This window comes from Zingiber officinale, chromosome 6A (genome assembly GCF_018446385.1).
Source record: "Zingiber officinale cultivar Zhangliang chromosome 6A, Zo_v1.1, whole genome shotgun sequence".
Lineage (NCBI taxonomy): Eukaryota > Viridiplantae > Streptophyta > Magnoliopsida > Zingiberales > Zingiberaceae > Zingiber > Zingiber officinale.
Genome location: NC_055997.1, coordinates 102,288,637 through 102,314,429, shown reverse-complemented (window position 1 = coordinate 102,314,429; position 25,793 = coordinate 102,288,637). Strand labels below are relative to the sequence as shown.

The 25,793-nt window shown below is 36.6% G+C and overlaps 1 long non-coding RNA gene and 1 other non-coding gene across 13 annotated transcripts; one reads left to right on the top strand and one right to left on the bottom strand.

Annotated features, from left to right (window-relative positions):
* The first annotated feature begins 7,091 nt into the window (after positions 1-7,091).
* LOC121998856 lies at positions 7,092-7,197 on the top strand. The gene has a single exon (XR_006116646.1). It is a non-coding gene; the product is annotated as a small nucleolar RNA R71 (small nucleolar RNA).
* A 10,613-nt stretch (positions 7,198-17,810) lies between these two features.
* LOC121997195 lies at positions 17,811-23,673 on the bottom strand. 12 transcript variants are annotated; one of them, XR_006116242.1, is made up of 10 exons: positions 23,221-23,673; positions 22,067-23,113; positions 21,801-21,916; positions 20,831-20,910; positions 19,849-20,698; positions 19,662-19,769; positions 19,509-19,581; positions 19,323-19,430; positions 19,124-19,210; positions 17,811-18,139 (listed from the first exon to the last, which is right to left on the bottom strand). It is a non-coding gene; the product is annotated as an uncharacterized LOC121997195 (long non-coding RNA). The 12 variants fall into 12 exon arrangements; XR_006116248.1 differs by having other exon boundaries at positions 21,823-21,916; XR_006116240.1 differs by lacking the exon at positions 21,801-21,916 and having other exon boundaries at positions 19,849-20,437; positions 20,580-20,698; positions 23,221-23,672.
* Between the last annotated feature and the right edge of the window lie 2,120 nt (positions 23,674-25,793).

Here is a 25,793-nt window from a genome sequence, read left to right as displayed (position 1 = left end):
CCCCACTTTCTTTGTTCGAGGTCAATATTGTACTCACATGGTTCAATCAGACCATAGCTCTTGTGCACAGTCGGCGGTTAAACCTTCTGGCAGTCCGGGCTCTGATACCAATTGTAGGATCGAAAAGAATTTAGATATCTCCACAATGACATGATATTGTCCACTTTGGGCCTAAGCCCTCATGGTTTTGCTCTTAGGCTCTACCCAAAAGGCCTCATGCCAATGGAGATATCTTTCTCTTATAAACCCATGATCTTTTCCATGTGTTTTCAATAGGGACTATGTTTGCAACCTTGCAACCCCAACATGGACAACCATACCCTTACTTCTGACAACATTTTGATATTGTTTCTAACTACCAAAAATGTTATCTAAGTATAGTACAAGAAATACCACCACGTTTCCATCACATCTTTTGTATACACATGACTTATCCGGTTACTAAATCCATAGATCTGGATTACTTTGATAAACCGGATGTTCCAAGACCTTGAAGCTTTGCCTCAGTCCATAGACTGATTGAGCTTGCACACAAGATGCTCTTAGCCCTTTGCAATGAACCCTTCTGGCTGCTTTATATGGATGCTTTCTTCAAGACTTCCATTAAGGAATACTATCTTGACATCCACTTGCCAAATAGATAAAAGAATCCGGATAAACTTAAGCATGGCTACCAGTGAAAAAATTTCCTTTTTCATCAAGCCTTGCTTTGAAAGTTTCTACCTTCCTGTCTATCCCTCTTTTCCTAATATAGACCTTTTTACACCCAAAGGCTTTTACACCATTTGGTGGTTCTACAAGCTTCCAGATTTTATTAGAATACATATATTCTAATTCTTTTATTCATTACTCTTTGCCAAGATGCTGCATCTTTATCTTGGAGTGCTTCGTCATATGTCCGGAGATCAGGTTCATGTCCTCCAGGGATCGAGTCCAAAAACTCTCCCAAAACATGAATCTTTTTAGGTTGCCTAACAACCCTCCCACTACGATGAGGCACTATCTGCAATTGTGTATCATTTGTGATACGTGATGCAGTTTTCTTGTGGTATCTCATCTTGTACAGTTGGTACTAGATTAGACATGTCTTTTATTATTTCCTTAAGAACAAATTTTCTTATGAGCACATGGTTTATTACATAGTCCTTTTCTAAAAATCGGTCATTGATGCTAACAATGACCTTCTGATTTTTAAGACTATAAACCTACTTTCATTTCTCTAGGATAACCCACAAACAAGTGAATTCCTGTCCAACTTATCATTGTCTCTCTTCTGCATATGTGCTGGACTACCCGAATCCGAATATGCTTCGAAATAGGCTTACGCCTATTCAGCAATTCTATATGAGTAGAGAGTTCTGTCTTTAGAAGGTATTATATTCATTTCCGTTTCCAGAGTATATCCTTAAAATGATTTTGGTAATATTCTAAATAACTCATCAATCTACTTATTTTCATAAGAATCCTATACCTTCCTTTTTCTACACCATTCTGTTGGGGTATACCAGGTGCAGTTAGTTGGGATTGAATCCCTACTTCTGATAAGTGACTCCTAAATTCTCCCAAAAGGTACTTGCCACTACGATCTTACCATAGTACTTTTACTTTAACATTTCTCTGCATCAGCCTTGTACTCTTTGAACTAATCAAAGTACTTAGTCTTGCGGTACATTAAGTAAATTTATTTGTATCTTGAATAGTTGTCTATAAAATAGACGAAATATTCAATACTACCTCTTGTCTGGATAGTCACAGGATCACACAAATCAGAATGAACCAATTTCAACATATCTTTGACTCCATACCCCTTAGACTTAAAAGCTTCTTGGTTATTTTTTCTTCCAAGTAAGACTCGTAGGTTGGAAAGATTTCCACTACTAATGAACCCAAAAGTTCATCAGCTACCAATGAATCCTACTCAAGTTAATATAACCTAACCTTAGAAGCCAAAGATATAATTGGTTCATTTTCGAAGGTTACTTTCTCTTAAAGTTAGAAGATGTGTTACTAATTTCCATTTGTTGCATCGTGAGAATTATTGGATTTATAAATTGCCAACCAACGTACCAGAATAGATAACTTCCCTATTTTTCTTGATAACAACTTTGTTATTAAAATAGACACAATATCTATAATAGTTTAGAAACTGAAATCAGGTTCTTTCTAAACTTGGTACGTAAAGACAATTACTTAAAATCCATATTTTATTCTTATCAAAAGATAAACATCTCCCACTGCAACATCTACCACTTTTACAGTAGTGCCCATGTGGACAGTGATTTACCTTTCATTTAGTTGTCGGGTTTCCTGGAACCCTGCAATGAATTGCAGACATGATTAATGGCATCTTGTATCTACACTCCAGGTTCTGGTAGATAACACCACTAGACATGTTTCAACTAATGAATTAAATACACCTAATTTGTTCTTAGTTCTAAGAAGACAGTCTACCTTAATGTCCAAGTCCTATTTCCAATCATTACAATTGGGACTACTAAGTCTTTTTCTATAGTATGACTACTAGGGATTGACAAACATCCTAAGAATCATAAAAATATTTGGTCAAGATCAACTCCTTAAAATCTCCATGAATTTTGTGTATACAAAATCGAAGAGGAGATTTTATTCATTAATTTTATTATTTCGCCAACTTTACTTTATGACGAAAAAAATTAATAGTTGATCTGTCTTTGATCAAATATTTGGTCAAAACTCTTTGAATTTAAAATAACATTGATTCCTCAAACAATATTATTTAAATTCACCAACACCTCAAACACCGTGAATTTTGCATGCCACGTTAGTGTGACATATACAAATTCATCATTTGTAAGAGGAGGGTTTTACCCATTGACTATCTTGTCAATATAACTTTTGACAAATAAAATTACCTCAAACACCATGAATCTTGTATGCCACGTTAGTGTGGCGTATACAAATTCAAACATTTATAAGAGGGGTTTATTAATTTTATTATATTGCAATCTAGTTTTATGACAAATCAATAGTTGGTTTCCTTTGTCACACAAGTGATAGTAGTGACTCATTGGGAGGATACTATTAAATGTGTCTAAGTGTATACCATTACTGACACTAAGTCCATTAATAAGATTATGCCCCTTCCGTTGGGGAAGATCACACTCTTAATTAACTTCCTATAGTCATCCAAAATGGAAGTCTGCTCTAGTGATCCACAAACAAGCTCATCCGCTATGGAAGAAGGCACTCGAGCCAACGCAAGCTTGTTTGCATCACTTACAAACCAAGAATGGAGATCGGGATTTACTTAAAATCCCTCTCCCACTTAGTTATTTATAAATGAGGAATTTTAACTATGCTAGCCTACTAAATATGTAAACCAATATGCACACACAAAACAATATAAAAGAAATAAATAGAAAATCTAATTTTCAACTATTATGGCTTTTTCTATAGTTGTCCTCCGTGTGTTGTCATCCCAAGCTGTGCCATATTTGGCCACCGCCATCTGGTCTTGATGTTGCATCCATCTTGCTCCTTAGAAGGTTCCACGCTTGCAAGATTCGATCCATGACATAAATAGAATTTTACATTTTGATCCTATATTCCATAAAAGGAATGTACATGTATCTAGATCAAAAATAAATCCTAATAAAACTAAATACATGCTGTATTTTATAATACAATCATGCACACACATATAAATGCCCTGACATGTCCAAGGGTCCAATCACACACATAATAACTAAAAGCCATAATAGTTGGATCCTGCGATCCACAAAGTTAGCACATCCTACTATTATCCCGCCTAAATTATGTATGACATGTGATAATTAAACTAATACCAAATACACGAGGCAAAACCCTAGCTCTAATACCAATTGTTGGTTCTACTCTGAAAACCTAGAGGTTCCACTGCATAAAATTTTGTACAAAGGTCCGAACCTTTCCTAGCTACCATGTGTTCTTTTAAATTAAATTTTGCCTGCAGAACTTAACACGTTTGATCCAAAACTTAATCTATTTGTTCTTTTAAGTTTTGACTTGGATCTCCTGCAGAACTTAATCAAATCACCTTAAGTTATTAATTCCATTAAATATTAATTTCCATAATCGGTTCCCAGTACTGACGTGGCGAGGCACATGACCTTCTTGGATATGGGAGCAACCACCACCGACTAGACAAAACCTTTTATAGAAAGCTAATATTTAATTTCCTAAAAAAACTTTAGGTTAATCGAAAGAACAATCAAATCACAAGGAAAAGAAAAAACAAAAGAACACAACATCGAAAAACATATTCAAAATTCTAGAATCGTAAGCCTCTTGTATTTGGTATTATTTCCAAAAATAACTAGTATGATGCGGAAAGAAAAATTACTAGTTATACCTTTTAGAAAGACCTCTTGATCTTCTACCGTATTTCTCTTCTAACCTCGGACGTTGTGTGGGTAACAATCTTCCGAGATGAGAAACCACCAACCACCTTCTTCTCCTCCTAGCTAGGTTCGGCCACAAAAAGCTTAACCAAGGATGAAGAACCAAACACCAACCAAGCTCCAAGAGATGCTAGCTTTCTCTCCTCCTTCTTCTTCTTCTTCTCCAAGTAGTATCCGGCCGCCACAAGAGCTCCAAGCCTTTGAGAGTTTCAGCCACCACAAAGAGGAAGAGAGGAAGAGGATGGCCGGCCACTCCAAGGAATAAAAGAGGGAGAGAAAATAATAGAGGTTGTATCTCATGAAGGCACCCTCACCCATTCTTTTATATTCCTTGGCCTAGGCAAATTAGGAAATTTAATTACAATAAAATTTCCTTAATTCCCTTGACATGATTTAATTGAGAAAAATAAAATAAAATGTCCCCAATTAATCTCTAATGGACGGTCACATCAAAAGAGGTAAATTAGACAAGTTTTAATCAACAATTAAAACTTCCTAATTTATTTTCAGAAATTTTAAAAATTAAAATTTCTCTTTAAAAATCTCTTCATGTTTGATAAAAAAAAATTTCTATAATTTTAATTTTATCAACATGTGGATAATTTTAAAGAGAAAATAAAATATCTCACCAATCTACAAATAAGGAAAGAGATCTAATCTCTTTCTTTAATCTTTTGTAGATCTTTATTAAGAGAGATATTTTAATTTTAATTCTCTTTAATAAATTATTTCTTCCACATAATAAAAATTAAAATTCTTTTTTAATTTAATTTGGCCGGCCCCCACTAGCTTGGGATCAAGCTAGGGCCTACGAGTAAGGCCGGCCAAGCTAAATTAACTCGGCCCCCTATTGGTGAGTATAGAAGGTGGGTATAGGTGGGTATAGTACTATAAATAAGAGGCTACGATAGGGACCAGAGGAGGAATTGGTTTTGGTCTCCGATAAAATTAAGCATCCCGTGCTCGCAACACACAACTTAATTTCATCGATAATAATTCATTCCACTAAAGAACTATTATCAATTACCGCACCAATCCCAAATTACATTTGGGCTCCTTCTTATTATGAGTGTGTTAGTCTCCGTGTTTAAGATAACAAATGTCCACTAATTAAGTTTACTGACAACTCACTTAATTAATATCTAGCTCCAAGAGTAGTACCACTCAACTTCATCGCCATGTCGGACTAAAGGGTTTAACATGACAATCCTTATGAGCTCCTCTTGGGGACATTCTCAACCTAGATCACTAGGACACAGTTTCCTTCTATAATCAACAACACACACTATAAGTGATATCATTTCTCAACTTATCGGGCTTATTGATTTATCGAACTAAATCTCACCCATTGATAAATTAAAGAAATAAATATCAAATATATGTGCTTGTTATTATATTAGGATTAAGAGCACACACTTTCATAATAACTGAGGTCTTTGTTCCTTTATAAAGTCAGTATAAAAGGAACGACCTCAAATGGTCCTACTCAATACACTCTAAGTGTACTAGTGTAATTATATAGTTAAGATAAACTAATACCTAATTACACTACGACCTTCCAATGGTTTGTTCCTTTCCATCTTGGTCGTGAGCTACTGTTTATAATTTATAAGGAACAGATAACATGATCTTCTGTATGTGACACCACACACCATGTTATCTACAATATAAATTAATTGAGCAACTACATTTATCATAAATGTAGACATTTGACCAATGTGATTCTTATTTCTAGATAAATATTTTATACCAAAAGCTAGGCTTTTAGTATACACTCTAACATCAATAACTTCACTTGTAGTTTTAAGTTGATCTACCACATCACATTTATCATCTAAAAATTCAATATCACTATAACACCCTATAAAATTTGGAGGTAGATCTAAAAACTTATTTACCACTGCATTATCAATAAAATCCTCATATGAAGAGTCCTCATCTTCATATACATTCAAAAATCTGCACTCAACTATATTAGTGTCACAGGATTTGCCAAAGTCTTTATTTTCATTGTCCCCCACTAACTTTTGTGGAAAAGGAACCCTTAGTGAAGGTCCTGGAAAAGGTACTTCCTTTTTCCCAAATTTCCTTTGAGCTTTTAGAGGAGGTCTAACTTGCTTATCTAGTGTTGGTGTGATCAATCGTTGAGGGAAGGGTACTTGTGGCCTTTGGGAACTTCCTGGAGAAATGGAATTGAGTTCTTGTGATCTTCTATTATTCTTCTCCTCAATTCTAAACATGTCCTTCTTCAGAAGTTCTTCATGATTTTTTCCAATTCTCAACCCAACATCATCACACTTTTCACTAGATCTTGTCTGCGAAGGAGGGGGATCTTCTTTAAACCAATTTGAAACAATACTTTCAATCTTTGCCCCCAAATGTTTGAACTCCCCGTTCTGTGACTTGTGATTTTCAAAACTGATAGATGGTTGAGTTACAATTTGTTTGACATACTCTATAGCATTTATGGCTTGCACTCCTTGAATGTTTGAGGGAGATTTCATCTAACTTATATTCGACCATTCTTGGAGGTTCAATGTCACTTGATCAATTAACATATATGCTTCATCTACACTTTTGTCCATAAAAGAACCTCCAGCCGACGAATCCAATAAACTCTTGTCTGAGAAAGAAATCCCCCCATAGAATATGTGCAAAATCAACCATTTTTCAAAATCATGATGAGGGCACTGTCTTTGAAGACTCTTAAATCTATCCCATGCGTCAAATAATGATTCTCCGTATGCCTAAGCAAAATTTGTTATGCAATTCCTCATATACACTGTTCTGCTTGGAGGGGAAAATTGATTCTGAAATTGCTTCTCCAATTATTCCCAACTTGTGATACTTTGAGGATAGAGAGAATATAACCAAGTCCTTGCTTTATCCTTGATACTGAAAGGAAATGCCATCAATCGAACTGTATCTGCTGACACTCCTTCACATTTCACCATGTCACAAATCTCTAAAAATATTTCAAGATGTAGATAAGGAATTTCTGATACTTCTCCTCCAAATTTGTGTCCTTGTATTATAAAAATTAACTCTGGATCTAGTTGAAAACTCTCTGCTTCAATTTGAGGTTGCACAATGGGAGATAAAAATTTTGCAGAAAAAGGTGTAGAAAAATTTCTCATGGGCCTGCTTGACATATTAGTGCTCATGGATGTTCAAGAATAAAAAACAAGAGATAAAATGCAATATGAAAAACAAGAAAGAAAATGAAGAATTTAAATTACAAGAAAGAAAGTGCATAATGAAAATACGAAAGAAAAGATAAAAGAAAAAAGAAAAAATGTCTAGAATAATTCATATGCTAAAGATTGCAAGATATGTTTACAAGAGAAAAGAAGAAAGAAACTAGATCAAAAGAGAAAACAGAGAAAAGTTAGATTAAAGTGCTAGAAATCAAGAATGCAAAGTTAGAATTAGAATTAGAATTGCAACAAAAGGAATTGACAAGAATGTTATACAAGAAAGGAAAAACTTATGAAAATAGAATTCTAAAAGTTAGTTACAACTATGCAAATGAAAAGAAAAGTTATGTCTAGTCTAACTCAATTGATAATCCCTAAAGTTATAGCGCAGTCCCCGACAACGGTGCCAAAAACTTGTTAACCTCCGCAAGTGTACGGAAATATCGCAAGTAATATAAAAGATTATCGTATCCACAGGGACTGGAATAAGCACTAAGAATATCTCAATGCGAATTAGCTAGACAACAAATCAATGAATTGACAAAGTCTAAGTGTAACTATGAAAAGTAAACAAAAGAATGAAAGAATAGACAACAAGAATAAAGGCAATGATAAGGGATATTCTAGGAGTTTTGGTTTCTTTGTAAGGTTGTTCAATGTAAATGATCTACCAAATCCTTTTTCTCAATTGTCCATCATTGGTAGAGGGTTGTCGGTTCTCTCTTGCAATAGAGAACCGACTTAGGACTGAAATCTATACCTAGATTGATCAATTAGGAATGAATCTATGTTGTCCTTACAAGAGGCTTGCCTGTCACATGCGTCCCTCGGAAAATCAACATAAGAATCCATCGCTCCTCAACCCATCAAGATATAAAGATTAATGCATAAATCTATCATACCCTCTTGAAATATCTAATTTCCCCTTCAAGATAATCCCTCAAACGTCCTTACACGGACATGTTCCTATCACAAAGATCCCTCGAAAAATCGAATGAAGAATGACCTCTACAAGATCCACAAGATATCCAAACTCTCAATCAAGCATGGTAATTAGGCACAATCACAACATTCCACACAAGATCAAAGAGATACAAAACAGGACAAACTCATAGAAATAGAAAATTGACATATCCACAAGAATTTACATCAAGAAATCCTTACAAATACTCCCTCCATCCTAGAACAAGATATCTACTCCATAAATCGAAGAAAGAAATCCAAAAACATAAAGATTACAAGCATTCATGATTCCAATCCAAGAAAAGGAAAGAAAGAAGGCTTATCTATGATGAAGATGGTCTTCAGATCCAATCCACGTTTTTGGAGTCAAATCGGTGAAGATCTTCCCTTAGATTGCCCAGAAATCCACCCAAGAATGGAAGGAATCGCCCAAATCTTCCTTTCTCCCAAAGGGGAGAAGATCCCCTTTCAATTCATGAAGGAAGCCTTATATAGAAGAGGGGTTTGGGCGCCACACGACCCCGAAGCACGGCCGTGTGAGGTTCACACGACCTGCTCCATTCTCTTCTCTGCTAACCTCACACGACCGTGTGAGGTACACGACCATAACTTGCCTCTATCAATGCCCCCCTTGCACGGCTGTGTAGATCTACACGGCCTGTACTACCTTCGCCTCTGGAAACCTGGCATGACCGTGTGGTGCACACGGCCAGAACTCTCTTACTCACTGGAAACCTCACACGACCATGTAGCATACACGAACGAGGTTTCTCTGGTCTCTAGAAAACTGGCATGGCCGTGTGGTGTACACGACCTAGGCTTCATTGGGCTCCAAAGCTTGGCACGACCGTGTGAGGTTCACACGGCCGAGCCATCTTCCTTCTCTGCTGTAGCTACATGACCTTTCATCTCCACACGACCTAGGCAAACCCCCATGGCAGGGTCGTGTGGGGTTCAGGTATCATGACTTCCTCCATCGCTTTGCTAGCAGATTTGGCCTCGAACACGCATCCTTCACCAAATTCGACTCATGCGTACAAAAAATGCACAAAAGCAGATCTCTGAACAAATAGAGTAAATATGCTAAAAAGGAAAGCTGGAAGTTCGAAAATGCATAGATCAAGCATGCTCAAAGTATGTGAATGTGCGTCAAAACATGCTAACAAGTGTATACAATCTACGCACATCATAGAGCTCACCAAATGGCAGGTCCCTACTAGGGTAACACAAAAATGAACATGTGGATGGCCTAAGTCCTAGACTAGTGCATAAGAGGGTGGGAGAAAACTGAAAATCCTTTCCACCAACTCTGGTGGAGTAAGTCAGACTATCTACTCTATCTAGGTTGTTATAAAACTGAGCACAAAAGTCATGGTTAACTGCATGGCTGTAGCAAACCAGCTTATCTAGCTGGTAATGCTCAATCATATGGGTAATAGTAGTACAATATTCAGTAAAAAAAGGATTTGCTTTAATATCTACACTTTAATGGGGAAAAGGTATGCCTAATGAACTCTAGCCTATGTCGCTCAATAGGAACCCTAGCATCGGTGGATGGGGTACTACTGGAAGCAGAGTCTATGATCTGTCTTTTTCTATTTTTATACATGCACATATATATAAAAAATTGCACAGAAAATACATACAGACAAATATAATGAAATGGGGTATATTTAGGAGGCATCTTGAGATGTTAGTGGGGTTGAAGGGGAGAAACTCGGGCTGAGAGGGTGCCTCGGCGTGACTAGAATCGTGAAAAACATGAATAGAAGAGTCTCTGTTCACTGAAAAAATCAGTGTTGAGGGCACCCTCAATGCGTTATGGGGGGTGCCTCCTATCGGTGGGAGGCGCCCTCCATACCTTTTGGCCGAACAATTCCCGTCGCTCCCTAGGGCACCTCCTTTCATTTGGAGGCGCCTTAAGGAGGCGCCCTACAATTTTTTTTCCATTTTTTTATTAATTTATTATTATTATTATTATTATTATTATTATTATTATTATTTATTTAAGTTTAGTTTTAGGTTTTAAATTAGAGTTTGCGTTAGTTTTAATTAGGATTAGTTGAGTTAAGTTTAAGTTTGTGTTGATTTGATTAAGTTAAGTTAATTTGGAATTAAAGAAGTTAACGATTGGATAGATTAATTTGAGTTAATTAGGGATTTATTAAATTGAATTAATTAGATTTATTTGGTTAATTAATTAGGTAAATTTATAAATTGATTAGTTTTAATTAATTGATTTGGTTATTAATTTGATAAATTAGGTTAATTAATTGATTATGTTAAATATTAATTAGGTCGATTTATACATTATTTAATTTAATTAATTGATTTGGTTAAATATTAATTAGGTCAATTTATAAATTGTTTAGTTTAATTAATTGAGATCAATTTAATCAGTTTTATTAATTAGATTAATTAGATTTATTAATTGATTAGGTTAATTGAGTGATCCAAATTTTACCTAAGTCCATCTCACCCTTTTTTAAATTATCAATAAGGGAACCTTATAGGTTTTTGTGAGATGGTTAATTTAATCTTTAATTTAGGTTATTATCTAAGGATTAATTTACATTTGAGTTAGACTCAAGTTTTTCAATTAGTAAATTAAATATTTATTTCAAAGATTGGCTTCTAAGCTGTGGCAAGGTACTAGGCCTTTTTGGGTATGAGATCATCCACCACTTCTAAACAAAGCCTTTCAAAGAAATTGGATATTTAATTTTTCTTTTTGAAACCGCTAGGTCTAATTAGTTAAGTGTAAATCATGTCTAGGTCCTTATCTAGCCTAAGTATGTATAATAAAAGCAGTAAAGACAATCATCAAACAAATCTATTTATTAATAAAAATCGTCTTTCTATTGGCTCCCCTTGGATCATAGTCTCGATAAGGTCTATCAAGGTAGTGGACTTAATCCTTGGGGACCCAATATTGTCCAAGTCCAACTTGATTAACCAAGTTTGACTTGGAGACCCATGCTTGGACTGTTTTTCAATTTGCCCTATTTACAAGGGATAAATAAGACTTGTATTTCCTTTTAGCCTTAAATCCAAGTCCGGATCGGTTGTAAACATCTCGTTGTTTTCCAGGAATCAGATTAAGATTCTTGGAACCCAAGGTGAACCGTTCCAACGTATCCTTTAGTTCCTTGACTTGATTTTTCAGGCTAGAATTCTCTTCCTCAAGCTTTTGGACTTGAATTGAGGTTCCAGTCTGAATAAGGTTAGTCAAGGAGCTAAGGATAGTCACTTATTTAAGGGTTGTTACCTCCTTTTGAAGTGATTTGACCTGGACATTGGATTTAGCTAATTTACGCATAACGTAATTGACTAAATTATAAAGTTTATTTACTTGAGAAATACTTACAGTGAGTTTAGGCCTTTTGGAAATGAATACTGATCCATGGCTTCTCTCGGACTCTGTTTTTGATTCGCTCTCGGTCTCCAATTTGTCGATTTGTTCCTGGGATGTCAGTGCAAGGAAGCTCATCTGCCCGAGCTCTTCGTCGGAATCTTCTGACGATGACTCATCCCAAGTTTCTTGCAGTGCTTTCTTCTTCCTTTACTTCTTTGCTTCCTTTTGGTTTGGACAGTTGACTTTGACATGCCCCTTTTGAATGCAGCCATAGCAAGTTACATCGAATTTCACCTTTGGACTTGTTTGTACTTTCTTTGATTGAATCACCTTTTTAATGTCCTTCTTTGTGAATCTCTTCTTCTTTTTGTAGAGTTTGCGTACTAGGTTGACGAGTTCGGCTGCTATTTCCTCCTCGTCATCGTCTGAGTCCGGTTCTTCTTCAGATTCGAGTTCAATCTGATGTTTCTTTCTATCCTCCTTTACCTTGCTTGTATCTGCAATCAACGCAATACCTTTCTCAGCCGAACGTGTATTAGTCTGTTCATGCAATTCAAATTCAGAAAATAACTCATCTAGTTTTATTAAAGACAAATCCTTAGATACCTTTTAGGCGTCTACCATTGATGCCCAAAATATATTTCTCGGAAAAGTGTTGAGTGCGTACCTTATTACATCCCGATTCTCCACCTTCTGTCCGATCGCGTGGAGTCCGTTCAGTAGATCTTGAATCCATGCGTGAAGTTGACTGGCCATCTCACCTTCTTACATTTTCATGTTATATAATTTATTCAAAATTAAATCGCGCTTACTTACTTTTGTATCGAAGGTGCCTTTGTGCAGCTCGATCAGTTTTTCTCATAGTTCTTTCGCGCTTGAGAAAGGGCCAACTCTGTTCAGCTCTTCTTTTGTCAGCTCACATTGTATCATGCAGGTTGCTTTGGCGTCAGCTTCAATCTTCTTCATTAAGATGGTGTCCCAGTTCACGCATCAGACTAGTTTTCCAGTGTCGTTTCGTGGAAGCTCGAGTCCGGTTTGGATAATTATACACATCTCGACTTGCGTCTTGAGGTGGTATTCCATCCAGCTTTTCCAGTAACTAAAGTCCTCGCTGTAGAAAAGCGGCGTGCGTGCTATGCGGTAGCCTTCTTGATGGGCCATCGAGGAAGAAAATCTCGTACAAACAAAAACAAGAAACTTTATTCCAAGACTTGGTCTTGGATTAGTAGTGCGAAATTAAAAAAAAAATAAAAACACGAACTCGAGTGGTGTTGCACTAGCTTTGAGCAAAAATTTTGATTACAATTAAAATAGATCGGAAGGCGGCAATTATATCGATTCTGATCGACTCTGAAAAATAAAAAAAATTACCACAAAAAGCTTCTTGAATGGTGGTTTCACCAATTCGAAGCGACCCCGCTCTCATACCAATTGTAGGATCGAAAGCGCTAGAGGGAGGGGAGGGGGAGGGGTGAATATCGCTCGTGGCTTTCACTTTCATTTCGAAAAACTATCGAGTAAAATATGTAGTGGAAATAAATAAAACAATTGCAAACACATGAACACCAAGGGTTTTACTTGGTTCGGAGCCTGGGGTGACTCCTACTCCAAGGCCCACGCTCGTTGAGCGTTACTTTGGGCAATCACTATAAGCTCGGAAGTATACAATTTTGATTTACAATATAGAGCAAAATGGAAGTTATACCGACAATGAAAAATAGAGAGTTTGAAGCTTCAGGTCGTCGGAGTTGAGTTACAGCTTTGTAGAATCCATCTTTGAGCAACACACGAAAGAAGAATTGTCAATTTTCGTTGTTCTTTGGCTCATGCTCGAACTAGGCTTAAGTAACCCGTGGAGGGCGCCTCCAACACCATGGAGGGCGCCCTCAATCTCACCAAAACCGCAATGTGGATGAGCTCCGTACTGGTCATTACTTATTCGCCTGAGGGCACCCTCCATGCAGGTTGTCTCTACAAGTGAGGTCGTCTCTACAAGTGACCCCGAGGCGCCTCCAAGCTCTATGGAGGGTGCCTCGGGTACTGTTCATCCGAGGCAAATGTGTCCAATTCGCTTCCTGCAAAATACGTTAGTTCCAGAAACTAACATACCCTACAAAACAAAGTTAGTACAATTTAGACATGATAAATAAAGTATTTGATAGTCTCCGGACTGTCCGATTCTGACTTCAAATTTCTCATCCGGAAATCCTAGGTCGAACTGACGCCTACTGTTCCCTCACCGGGGAATGCATCCTCACCTACTCCACTCAGGAGAATTTATCTGTTGCCAAACCTATCCTTTAGACTGACTAGACTTTTGCTCAGCGCCCTAGGCTCCAGGACTTTCTGTTGGACGCCCACTCCATGACCTGTCCAGTCTTCCACCTGGTTTGTGACACCAGGACTTTCCACCTAGAGTTCCCGAGTCTAGGACTTTTGCCCGAAGCCCTCGACTCACAAAGACTTCCTGCCTAGGGTTACTACCCCCTAGGACCTAGGGTTACCACCCCTTAGGATTTTCAACCTGCCTAACCATAGCTAGGACTTTTGCCTAAGTACACTTAGGACTTTCTTGCAAATTCATTCAAACATGTTAGACAACAAATTACCTTAATTTTGAACCTTTGTCATTATCAAAACTTAGGTTCGATTGTCGTCAGATGCTTCCCACACCAATAAATATTACTTATATACTTCACTTATAAGAAAAATTAAAACTCAATATAAACGATTATAACTGAAAGAAAACGGTTCGTAATCATGGGATCGCAACTGAGCACCACTGTCGATCTGCCTCTTCAAAACAACAATAACAACAATGCTTCTTCAAAACAACAATAACAACAAGGTGAAAGAATTCAATTTAAGTAGAAACAATAGTCATGGTCACTAAAGAGCAGAAACAGTTAGCATGCACTTCTATTTTGGGTCAAACTCATTATATGTATATGAAAAATACAGTGTGCAGAAACACAACAAAAGCATGATTAACAAAGAAAATGAAAAGCACGAGCATTTACCGACAAAGGAGTTTCGTCACGGCAAGGGAGGGCACAACGGGAAAAATCATCAACCCCACTTGGAATCTCACTGGAAAGTGAGGGAGGCTTGAGGGAGGCGGGGTTTCACCAGAAAAATCGTTCACCAATAGGTCCAATGCGCTAAGGGCCGGAAGATCAATGACCCCACTTGGAATCTCACCGGAAAGGTGGTTCTTACTGAGGTCGAGCCTAACTGCTTGAGTGTCTAACTAACCTTTTCAACTCCACAATAGAGCTCGGGACAAAGGCACAAAGCCGAAGAGCTGATTCTCGGCTTGTAGTCATCGCTTCGAGGGAGCTCTTGGTGAGGAGAATTGCGAGGGTGAGTCGGCGAGAGAGCTAGGGCTTCGGCATCTTGGCGAAGGATTCAGCAAGGAAAGGAGAAAAAATTGATTTTAAAAAGAAAAAAAACGTATGTGCATATATAGAGGAATGGGGCCCTTTATATTTTTGGGCCTAGGGCATGGGCCGGCCCAAGGCCGGTTTTGCCTCATATGAAACGTATAAGATACTTTAAAATTTACCTAACAGCAAACTTGCTTTTGTAGATTTTTTAAAATATCATTTTTTTTTTCTAATCTACTTGGTTTCTTTTCGACCAAATCCTTTCTCTACTGTAGGGATGTAAACGAGTCGAACTGAGCCGAACAATATTAGGCTCGAGCTCGGCTCGTTTAAGTTATATTCGGGCTCGAGCTCGGCTCGAGCTCGAATCGAGCTTTTATCACAAGGCTTGAGTTCGGCTCGTTTTAGAATTATTAAGCTCGCGAACAGTTCGAGCTCGACTCGTTATTAGCTCGATTATCAAAGTTAACGAGCCTAACTCGTTAAGCGAGCTCGAGCTCATTTTCGGGCTCGTTTAGAGTTCGTTTTTGGCTCGTTTTAGAATTCATTTTTTGGCTCATTTTAAAGTTCATTTTAAAGCTCGTTTTAGAGCTCATTTTAGAGCTCGTTTCTTGACTCGGTTTAAGGCTTATTTTTTTAGCTCACGAACCTATAAACGAACATGTTCGCGAGCTCACGAGCTGAATATCCTTAAGCTCGAGCTCGGCTTGATAAAATTGTCAAGCTCGAAATCGAAATCGAGCTCGAGCTTGGCTCGATAAGATAAACGAACGAACTCGAACGAGCTTTTTCCCGAATCGAGCTCCGAATAGCTCGCGAACTGTTTGGTTCATTTACATCCCTACTCTACTGACCTAACGAGCCATAACTTTGGAACCATCTTCTGTGGAACCTAAACCCCCTCTCTTATGTTGGTAAAGTTGGGATGGGGACTCCTAGCTCACGGAGGTTCTAATCTCGCATAGCGCATCCACGCCTGTGGATTTTTGAAAATTCTTGATTATGGGTATTCCATCTGAATTCAATTGTATTTATCAGATTTATCCTAGTGTTCGATAGGAATCCTTCGTAGGATCCAATCGATCGCTTCTAAAATTAATTGGATCGTAAAAATTGAACATCTTGATTACCAAAAAAAAAAAAAAACCTCTCTTAGACTCTTGATCTCTCACTGTTTTTTTCTTCCAAAGTTGCACCACCACTTCCACTCCTACACTTCGACTAGAAAATCCTACTCTATCCTTCCATCCCACTCATAGTGTAGTTGTGGACCCCTTTGCTTGAAGCAACCACTCCTGGTCCCGCTCTCACTGCTAGTGTCACTCTCTTAGTTCCATTTTCTCTCTCTCTTAGATTACATAGGTCTTCCACTCAAAATTGTAGTCCTTCCCCCTACCTTACCTAGTTTTTGCTCAAAACACCAACCCCTTCTTGATTTCTCGGACAACTCTTCCACTCTCCCAATCTAATACTCAAAGTCTCAATCTCCTGACTTCCCAAACACATAGGGCATCACTGATTGCATCTACACCATATCTCAAGATCAAGATCTAAGTGTTGGAAGGTAGTGGTGGACTCTCAAATAACTTTTTAGGAAGAGGAGTTGTGGAGGTATTATAAAAATAATTTGTCATGTGATTTTATATTATATGACTATTTAGATTACTCAATGGAAATTTTTAGACCGTACATCATTAATACATAAATTTATTTTATCTAGATACATAAATTACACAATTCATATTTCATTTAATTCATATACATCAAACATGTATTATGTTACATGTATTTCAGTTTAATTTGACTTCTAACACTCCCCCTTTAATTTTGAATCTTCTGCACTTTAAGCTTGAATCTCAATCTTTGAAAATCATCAAATTTAAGTAACTTCAATAACTTAATTTATAGTTTTTACGTACTCCAGTTCAACTTCTTTCTTTGCAATATATTCTCGAATAAAATGATATCTTGTGTCAATCTATTTGTTGCATTCATGAAACACAGGATTCTCTGTCAAATTTTGAGTTGACTTATCATCAATCATCACTACAACAAAAATATTAGAAGACAACGGTTAAAAACCGTTGTCGTAGGCTCTTTAAACCGTTGTAATTGGCAGTATTATTAAATGTACAGTAAAAGACAACGGTTTAAAATCGTTGTCTTTGACCACATTAGACAACAGTCATGTAACGGATTTAAAGCGTTGTCTTTTTAATATCAAAGACAACAGTTCTGCAACATATAAAATCGTTGTAATTGCCAGTTTTGCAATAATTTGGATCGCACGCAGATATGCTTTTGACAACAAATACAGTACTGTTGTCTTTCTTCCAAATTAAGTTTAAAAACCATTGATCCTTTGCATACTTTTCACAACGGTTAAAAAATTATTGTCTATATACATTCACAAAACCGTATATACATTCACAAAAATTGTTGTCAACATAATATTTTTACATACAAACTGTACAACATATATATATATACATTAGCAAAAACTGTTGTCAACATATATACATTAAGTTATCTTTTATACATCTTGTCTCAACCAAAAACTGGTACAACATATATGTACATTCACTTAAGTTTAAAACTTCTACAATTACTACAAGCTATCTCAACATTACCACAAGTTCATGACCATCACAAAAGATGAGACCACAAAATTAAGTTTATCAGACAACAACCATGCAAATTAACTTGTCCTTTTCTGAATAGATCAAGTGATCAGGATGTGCAACAATCTTCACGTACTGGTCCTTTTTCTGCATACAGAATTTCATAGACTTAGCTTGCAAACCCAGCTTTCTCCCTTTTCTGAAAATAAAATATAGTTAAAGCCATAGAAAAAACTAGAAACATGCATGTATAAACTGATAATCATTGCAAACTGATAATTGAAACGGATAAATCTAATAAACCACTACAAACTAAATTGATAAATGAAACAAACAAGCCCCAAAAGTATAAAACTTATCAACATGTATAAATAATTATAAACTTCTTGCAGCTTTGCATCTTTTGTACAGTAGAAACCAAATTGTGAAGTGCGTACATAAATCTGGACCTTCTGAAATGTTGAAGTAAAAGAATGGCCAAATAAGCATGAGAAACGTTGTCGCTTCACATTTTCATGAGTAGTCAAGTAAGTGAGCATGAAAAAAGTTGATGAATATATAAACTTAACATTATATCTTAAACCATGTATTATGTGAAAGCAACTAGATCGAATAGCTAACAACAGCAACAGAAAGAGGGAATCATAGAGGAAGTCATGTACATGTCTCAACATTACAGCAACAACACTCTAGTAAGATCTCAAAGCTTGAAGATGTGCAGTTTGCATAAAAACCACAAAGCAGTATACGAAACTAGTTTCAACATTATTTCTATAAAAAAGCAAGAACAAACTAATCCATTAAATCATCTAAACTGTTAATCAATTTATGCAATCTAGAATATGATTTTCTAAACTGATAATCACTACCACCTAAACTTACAATCACTACAAACTAAATTAACTGATAATTTGACAAGTGTGTTAGTTCTACAGAAATGTGTTTACCAGCAAATGATATATATGTTTGAACATCTCAAAATCTTAAGATGTTGGAAATCACTTCATGCATTCCAGAATAAGAATAATAATAAAATAGAGATGTTCTACCTGGATGTCCTACACACTAAAGTTTTAATAATTATGATGTTTCCAGGGGCATATCTGTTAGGATCAGATTGCGTAATTTGCATTATATGCAAATACTTTCCGAATAAATCAAGTCATTGTATGATTTTACATACCTAGTCATAAATATAGTCTTGTATGCATTCTGCCCACTCGGAACGCACTTCATCAATTTCTTCTATAGAGTACTACGTTTTGATGAACTGTGATCAAATACATAGATTAGATTAGTAAAAAATAATCAAAAGATGATAAGTGCAAAATGATAAACACACAAATATTTAAGAAGATTGAGAATTGAATGTCAAATATTACTATTGATCGAAGTGAATCTCTCTCGATAGTTTCCACTTCTTCAATAATATCTCTCATATATCTCATCAGATAAAAACCACACTGTTTCGAATCTGGTTGGCAAGGACCCTATGTTAAAAATAAATTGTAAATGTCTAATATACATGTTTAATTGTTTATAATTTAATCATAAGTAGACATGCATACCTTTATTACTTTCCATGTAACATGTTTTTTCCCTTTTTTTTTTTCCTTGTTTGAATTAAATAATCTTATGCTCCTTTATACATCAATAAGAATGGACATATGAGAGTTTTACTGATTAAAAAAATGCTTAATAAAATTAAAATATATACTCACATATCCACTACGTATTTCCAGTTCTCGTCACGAATGCGATGACTAAGCGAATCCAACAAAAAAACTATCTCCTTATATGGATCAATGACAGTGAGAATCCAATGATAACTATGCACAAATCACATAATTATTGCATGCATATTTCTCGAAATAATAAATTAAAACTGATATTATAAGTCTTACTTACCGAACATCATGTGACACTAAAATTAGTTGATTTCTTGATGCTTGATTCAGCTTATCTGCCAAAACACCAGCTCTTTTATTCAAGTGCTCGATTTTGCTATTTTTGTCCAGTCGAGTCACCCATGACACATATGGGATAATCTGTGGATTTACAAATCTAATTTTGTGGACATTGTTATATGTTTTTAGCTTTTTATAAAGATGTCTACCATTTCAAAATGAAGAATGTTACAATGCTAAATTAATAAAGTTTATACAATTTATATGATAAACAAATAGAATAAGAAGACTTACCACATGTAAATTACTATACAATTTGTAGTTATAAGATCCAAATGATAAAAAGGAATGATATCTTCAAGGTGCACAAGGATTTCATAATCATCGTCAAAGAAACCATGCTCACAAATCATTGATATATTTGTTTCATCATTTAGAGCATGCTTACAATAACAGTACAGTAGATGCAATGACCTTGGCACACTTGATGAAATAATTGAGTTATTTCTTTGGACAACACTTCTTTTCCTTTGAGGATGCAGATTCATGTTTAAAGATCCAAATTTTGTTGTACAATAATTGATTTTTTTCTGCAATGATGTAGTGTACATAAATGTAATAATAAATTATTGTTGCGACAATAAAGGACAGAGGCATAATAAAAACCATAAAGGCATAATAGATTTAGTAGGGAAGACACATAATGAACTTGCTTACAATCTTTTCTATTACCATTTTCAAATCCCAATGTGAGCTACAGATAATAGATTCACAATACGCCCTTCGATTCTTGACTCCTTTGCTGTATTTTTCATTTTCTCAAGTAGAAGATTTGTCAACAAAAAAGTGACCTGGAGTCAAAAGGAATTTAAAATGAACAAAAGGAATTTAGAGAATTAAAGATAATTTGGTCAAAAAAAAATCCAATAAAACTATTGCAGAGTATTAGGGAATGAAATTGATTTATTAAGTAAGAGATATACCCAGATGATTTGTAGCAAATTGCATCTCTATACCATCTTCTGAGAGTTTATAAGGACAGTTCATCACGCCAGCATTGTTTCTGATGACAAATTAAAGATGTAAAAATTGGGGAAAAAGAAGAAGAAGGAAGTGACAAGCATGCAACATTTGAACATGAGAAGCATGTGAATACATCAAGACATTGAGGGTTAGATTCCTTTCAATGAATCTGTCTGCGAAGGCTCTGTAACGACCCGACCCTCTTGGCCCATTTGACGGCCCATTTAACGACCTCTCATGTCATCGACCGTCGGTCCTTATGTCGTCGGCCCATTTGACGACCTCTAATATCGTCGACCGATGACCCTTGGCTGTGCCGTTACTCACTAGGACTTTCCACCCCTGGTTAGTAGATTTTTGCCTCCCCCAGGATTCGAACTCTAAATCTCCAAGCTTAAGTATTAGAGTTTATGAATCCTGGTAACCAAGTGAGATCATCTCATGTCGTCGGTCCATTTGGCCCTTATGTCGTCGACCGTCGGCCCTTATGTCGTCGGTCCATTTGGCGACCTCTAATGTCGTCGACCGACGACCCTTGGCCATGCCGTTACTCACTAAGACTTTCCACCCCTGGTCAGTGGATTTTTGCCTCCCCTAAGATTCGAACTCTAAACCTCCAGGCTTGGTTACCAGGATTCATAAACTCTAATACTTAAGCCTGGAGGTTTAGAGTTCGAATCTTAGGGGAGGCAAAAATCCACTGACCAGGGGTGGAAAGTCTTAGTGAGTAACGGCATGGCCAAGGGTCGTCGGTCGATGACATTAGAGGTCGCCAAATGGGCCGACGACATAAGGGCCGACGGTCGACGACATGAGAGGTCGCCAAATGAACCGCCAAATGAGCCAAGAGGGCCGGGTCGTTACAGGCTCGGGCAGACTTTTGTGAGCTAAGTTCAAGCTTTTAGACATCAAATTTGGTAGATGGAATACTCTGTTGGATATTCTCCTTTACCACATTGGCAGCTTCCATGTTCCTTGCTCCAATGATGACATGTGTTCCTCTGAGGGCCATAACCCTTGCAGTTTCAGCTCCAATCCCACTACTTCTGCTTGGGGTTTGCATGAAAATTCTTATATGCTTAGATCCAATGATTCAGCAACTATTTACCTTAGTTTTAAAAATATATATATATGTGTAATTTTCCTTTTTTTAGCTGAAAGAAACTTGTATCACATATGATGCAAGTACCAAGTACCTGAAAATTTGCAATGCCTCCGCCATCCTGCCACCTCGTTCCTGAAGCTCATGCTGTCGAATATTCTACGAGCACGAACCAAGCACTCGAATTTTCCATACATGTCCAGCAATGCAGTATTAACCAGAACATCGCCTTTATCGACGCGTCTTCTGATACAGACTGCATGGATACTTTTTCCTTGTATCAGGGCCTTCGCTTGGCCGACGATAGGTAGGAGGGCCACTATTGTGGAAGGGTTCGATATGTTTCCTGTCCGTTGCATTTGAAGAAGACAACGAACTGCTTCTTGGTACCTCCCATTCAGTGCGTAACCAGAGACCAAAGCGTTCCATGCAACAACATCTTTTTGGGGCATTCTGCAGAACACCTCGTGTGCATCCTCTAACCAGCCACATTTCAAATACATGTCGAGCAAAGCAGTAGACACAAACACATCTAGTTCCAGCCCTGCCTTCTTGGCGTGCTCGTGTATCAGAATTCCATCCGCAAGCGCCTCCAGAGCTGAACAAGCCTTCAAGACAAACGGAAATGTGAACTTGTTCAGCTCGATTCCTGTATCGAGCATTCTCTGGTATAGCTCAACGGCACGACCAAAGGGCCCATTCCAAGCATAAGCCCTGATCATGGCGTTCCACAAGAAGACACTTGGTTGCAGTAACTCGTCGAACGCGAGATGGGCAGACTCAATCTAGCCGCATGATATGTACATCTGAACAATCTTTTCGAGAAGAGAATAGTTTCCGGCGAAATACTTGTGACTAATGATCTGGCGATGGATCTCTTTGCCGTCTTCGAGCAATTTGAAATGAATGCAAGAATCTAGAATTTTGGTGTAGGCGATCAGCAAAATCTAGAAGAGAGATTCTCATTCATTGACATAATATTAGTATAGCGATCAGCAAACAACATTAGTAAATTAAAATAAGAATTAACATTTTAAAAGTTTTTTCAATATAAAAAGGAGCCATCACCAAACGAGCAGCGAGGAAAGAGTGGGAGTTTGGATGAATTAGGCACCAAAATCAAGTCGGAAACAAATCAGATCTGTGCATCAAAACACGAATCAAGCTAGAGTTCGAAAAAAGCCAAGCTCGTTTAAGCAAGAACAGATTTTCAAAGAGTGATTCTCCAAATCCTAGGGATGGACAAACCGGTGACGATGACGATCTGCTTGGAAGCGTCGACGCCCTCAGTGACCTGCTTGGATGTGGAACTGAAGCCGAACCTAGTTGGGCTGGGCAGTCGAGTGAGTCTCCTAAAGAATCCCATGCCGCCTCTCACTTGATCGCCGAGGAAACCGCCAAGAGAGTGAGAGACGAGTCGACAGGAGAAAAGGATGAGCCACGAGAGGGTTAGTTTGAGAGGAGTTCGAAGGAGAAGTTCCAGGAGAGGGGTTTCGTCGGAGATGTTCAGCGAGAGAGGTTTAGGCAGAGAGGAGTTTTGAGGAGAGGGGTTCGTGCAAAGGGGTGGAAGGCAAAAACGTGTGAGTGGAGGAGATTGTGTGAGGAGATCGGGAAGAGGAGATTTTGTGAGGAGAGGGAACGTGGAGAGATCGCGTGATGAGAAGAGGAGAAAGACATCGTAGGCTAGGGTTCCCGAAGACTAAGGGGAGGGAAAACACGTGCCAAAAAATTTCACCGTGTCTGGTATCCTCTAAAAAATGTGCTAAACAACAACGGTTTTAAAAAATCGTTGTAAAATGCGTTGTTGATTAGAAAACAATTCGCTTAACGACAATGACTTTTACAAAACTGTTGCCTTTTGTTTTTTTTTAAAGCTCAAAGACAACGATTTTTGACAAAACCGTTGTTTTTTTATCAAATTAACAACGGTTCATTCGAAAATCGTTGTTTTTATAGTGTTGTCTTTTAACATATTTGTTGTAGTGCATGATCCTTATAACATCTTCCTGTTCTAAATAAATTTCATTTAACAATCTTCTCAACCATATAGCTTGACAAGTGCAAAAGGTAGTTGCAACATACTCAAGTTCACAACTTTATACTTCTCCATTGGCATTCCTCTTTTTATCGTACACCCATTTGACTCCAATAGACTTTTTTGGTCTTTTGAAATAGATACTAACTCCCAAGTATCATTATTTACAATGACTTGAATTTCTTCATCCATGACTCCTCTCAATTTCTCATCTTCTCACTATAAAAAAATAACTGAAAGACAACATTTTTTATGTGTTATCTATATAGTTGAAAAAGTGTCGTTAAAAAAATACTGTTGTTATTAAATGTCCTCTTAAAGACAACACATAAAAAATGTTATCATTTTTATAAAGATATCACTTTTGCAATGTTTAAAAAAATGTTGTCTTTTTTAGCCAAGACAATGGTTTTTAAATGGATAAAAAAATATTATCTTTTTTAAAATATATCTTTTTAGCAAAAAGATAAAAAAATCATTATTTTTTCTATTTACAAAACCGTTATTTATTATATTTATACTATGAATTACTTAATTAAACCATCGTAAATAATATCAATTAAATTACCATAAGAGTACAACTAATTAATCTTCTTACTATTGAACCTGAAATGTGTCATAAAATTCAAACAGAAAATATATTAAACATAATCCACATACTTTAGATCTATGTTAAGTCTATAAAAAAAATAAAACTCCTACATATTAGACATGCATATTAGTTCCAACATATCTTGTTTTTTAGAATGAATTTTTTTTGATAATATTGTATCTTCTCAAAAATATATGAATACCCATTTTAGTAAAACAAAAACTCCACTTTCAATTTTCCATATTTTTCTGTGAGGAAAAAAATTATTATATTATAATTAAGGAGCAGGGAGTAACCAAAATTCTTTAGTTTGCAACCATTAGAGAAAATGCCCACTACCGGTAGACTCTGTACTGGAAATTAGGACTAATTAATATATTAAATATATATCACTAGTTCACTACCCTAACATTTTCTTTTTCCGAAACATAAATCAACCCGTTAGCCCGTCTTTTTTAAGGCTTGCAGAAACATTAAAAATATATTAGACATAATATTTTAAATAGTCGTCCCCACAATTCTATTAGTTGGCAGTCAATACCTTATGAACTTTGCTTGAAAATGACAGATAACAAAGAGCACCATATTATATTGCGATGAACAAAAGTTCAAAAAGCAAGTTATATAACACCACCCTATATGACAATAAAAATAGCTAAAGAGTTTGCATAAACACCTAGGATAAACAATAATATAGCTCTCAAAAACATGAGACCCATGCCCACAGCTAGACCACAAGCCTAGCCTAGTTAGTAATAATACGTGGCAACTGCATCGTTGCTAAGGGTCACCTAATAACTTCAACTAAGACCTCACAAAAAATATTTACCATGCCATTTAAATTACCCAGAGCACATGCATTACCAGAGTCTCCTTTGAATAGTAAAGAATGCGAGGTAGACCAAGAATATTGGTTGTCATCCAATCTAAAATTGAATCAACTGAGAATTCATCATGATACCTATAATGAAATTGTAAGTAAATAATATAGGAAGAGTTTCCAATAAACACAAGTTATATAAAATATTCATCATCCTCTACAAACCTTTCAATGCAACGAGTATTTGTACAATTAGAAGGAAAGGCAACAAGCGAAGGTACACCTACAAAAATCATGAATGAAAATGTCAAAAGCCTACCCACCAGAAATTGCTGTAAAGAAACTCTTTCAATTTCCTAGCAATCAAATTAGTC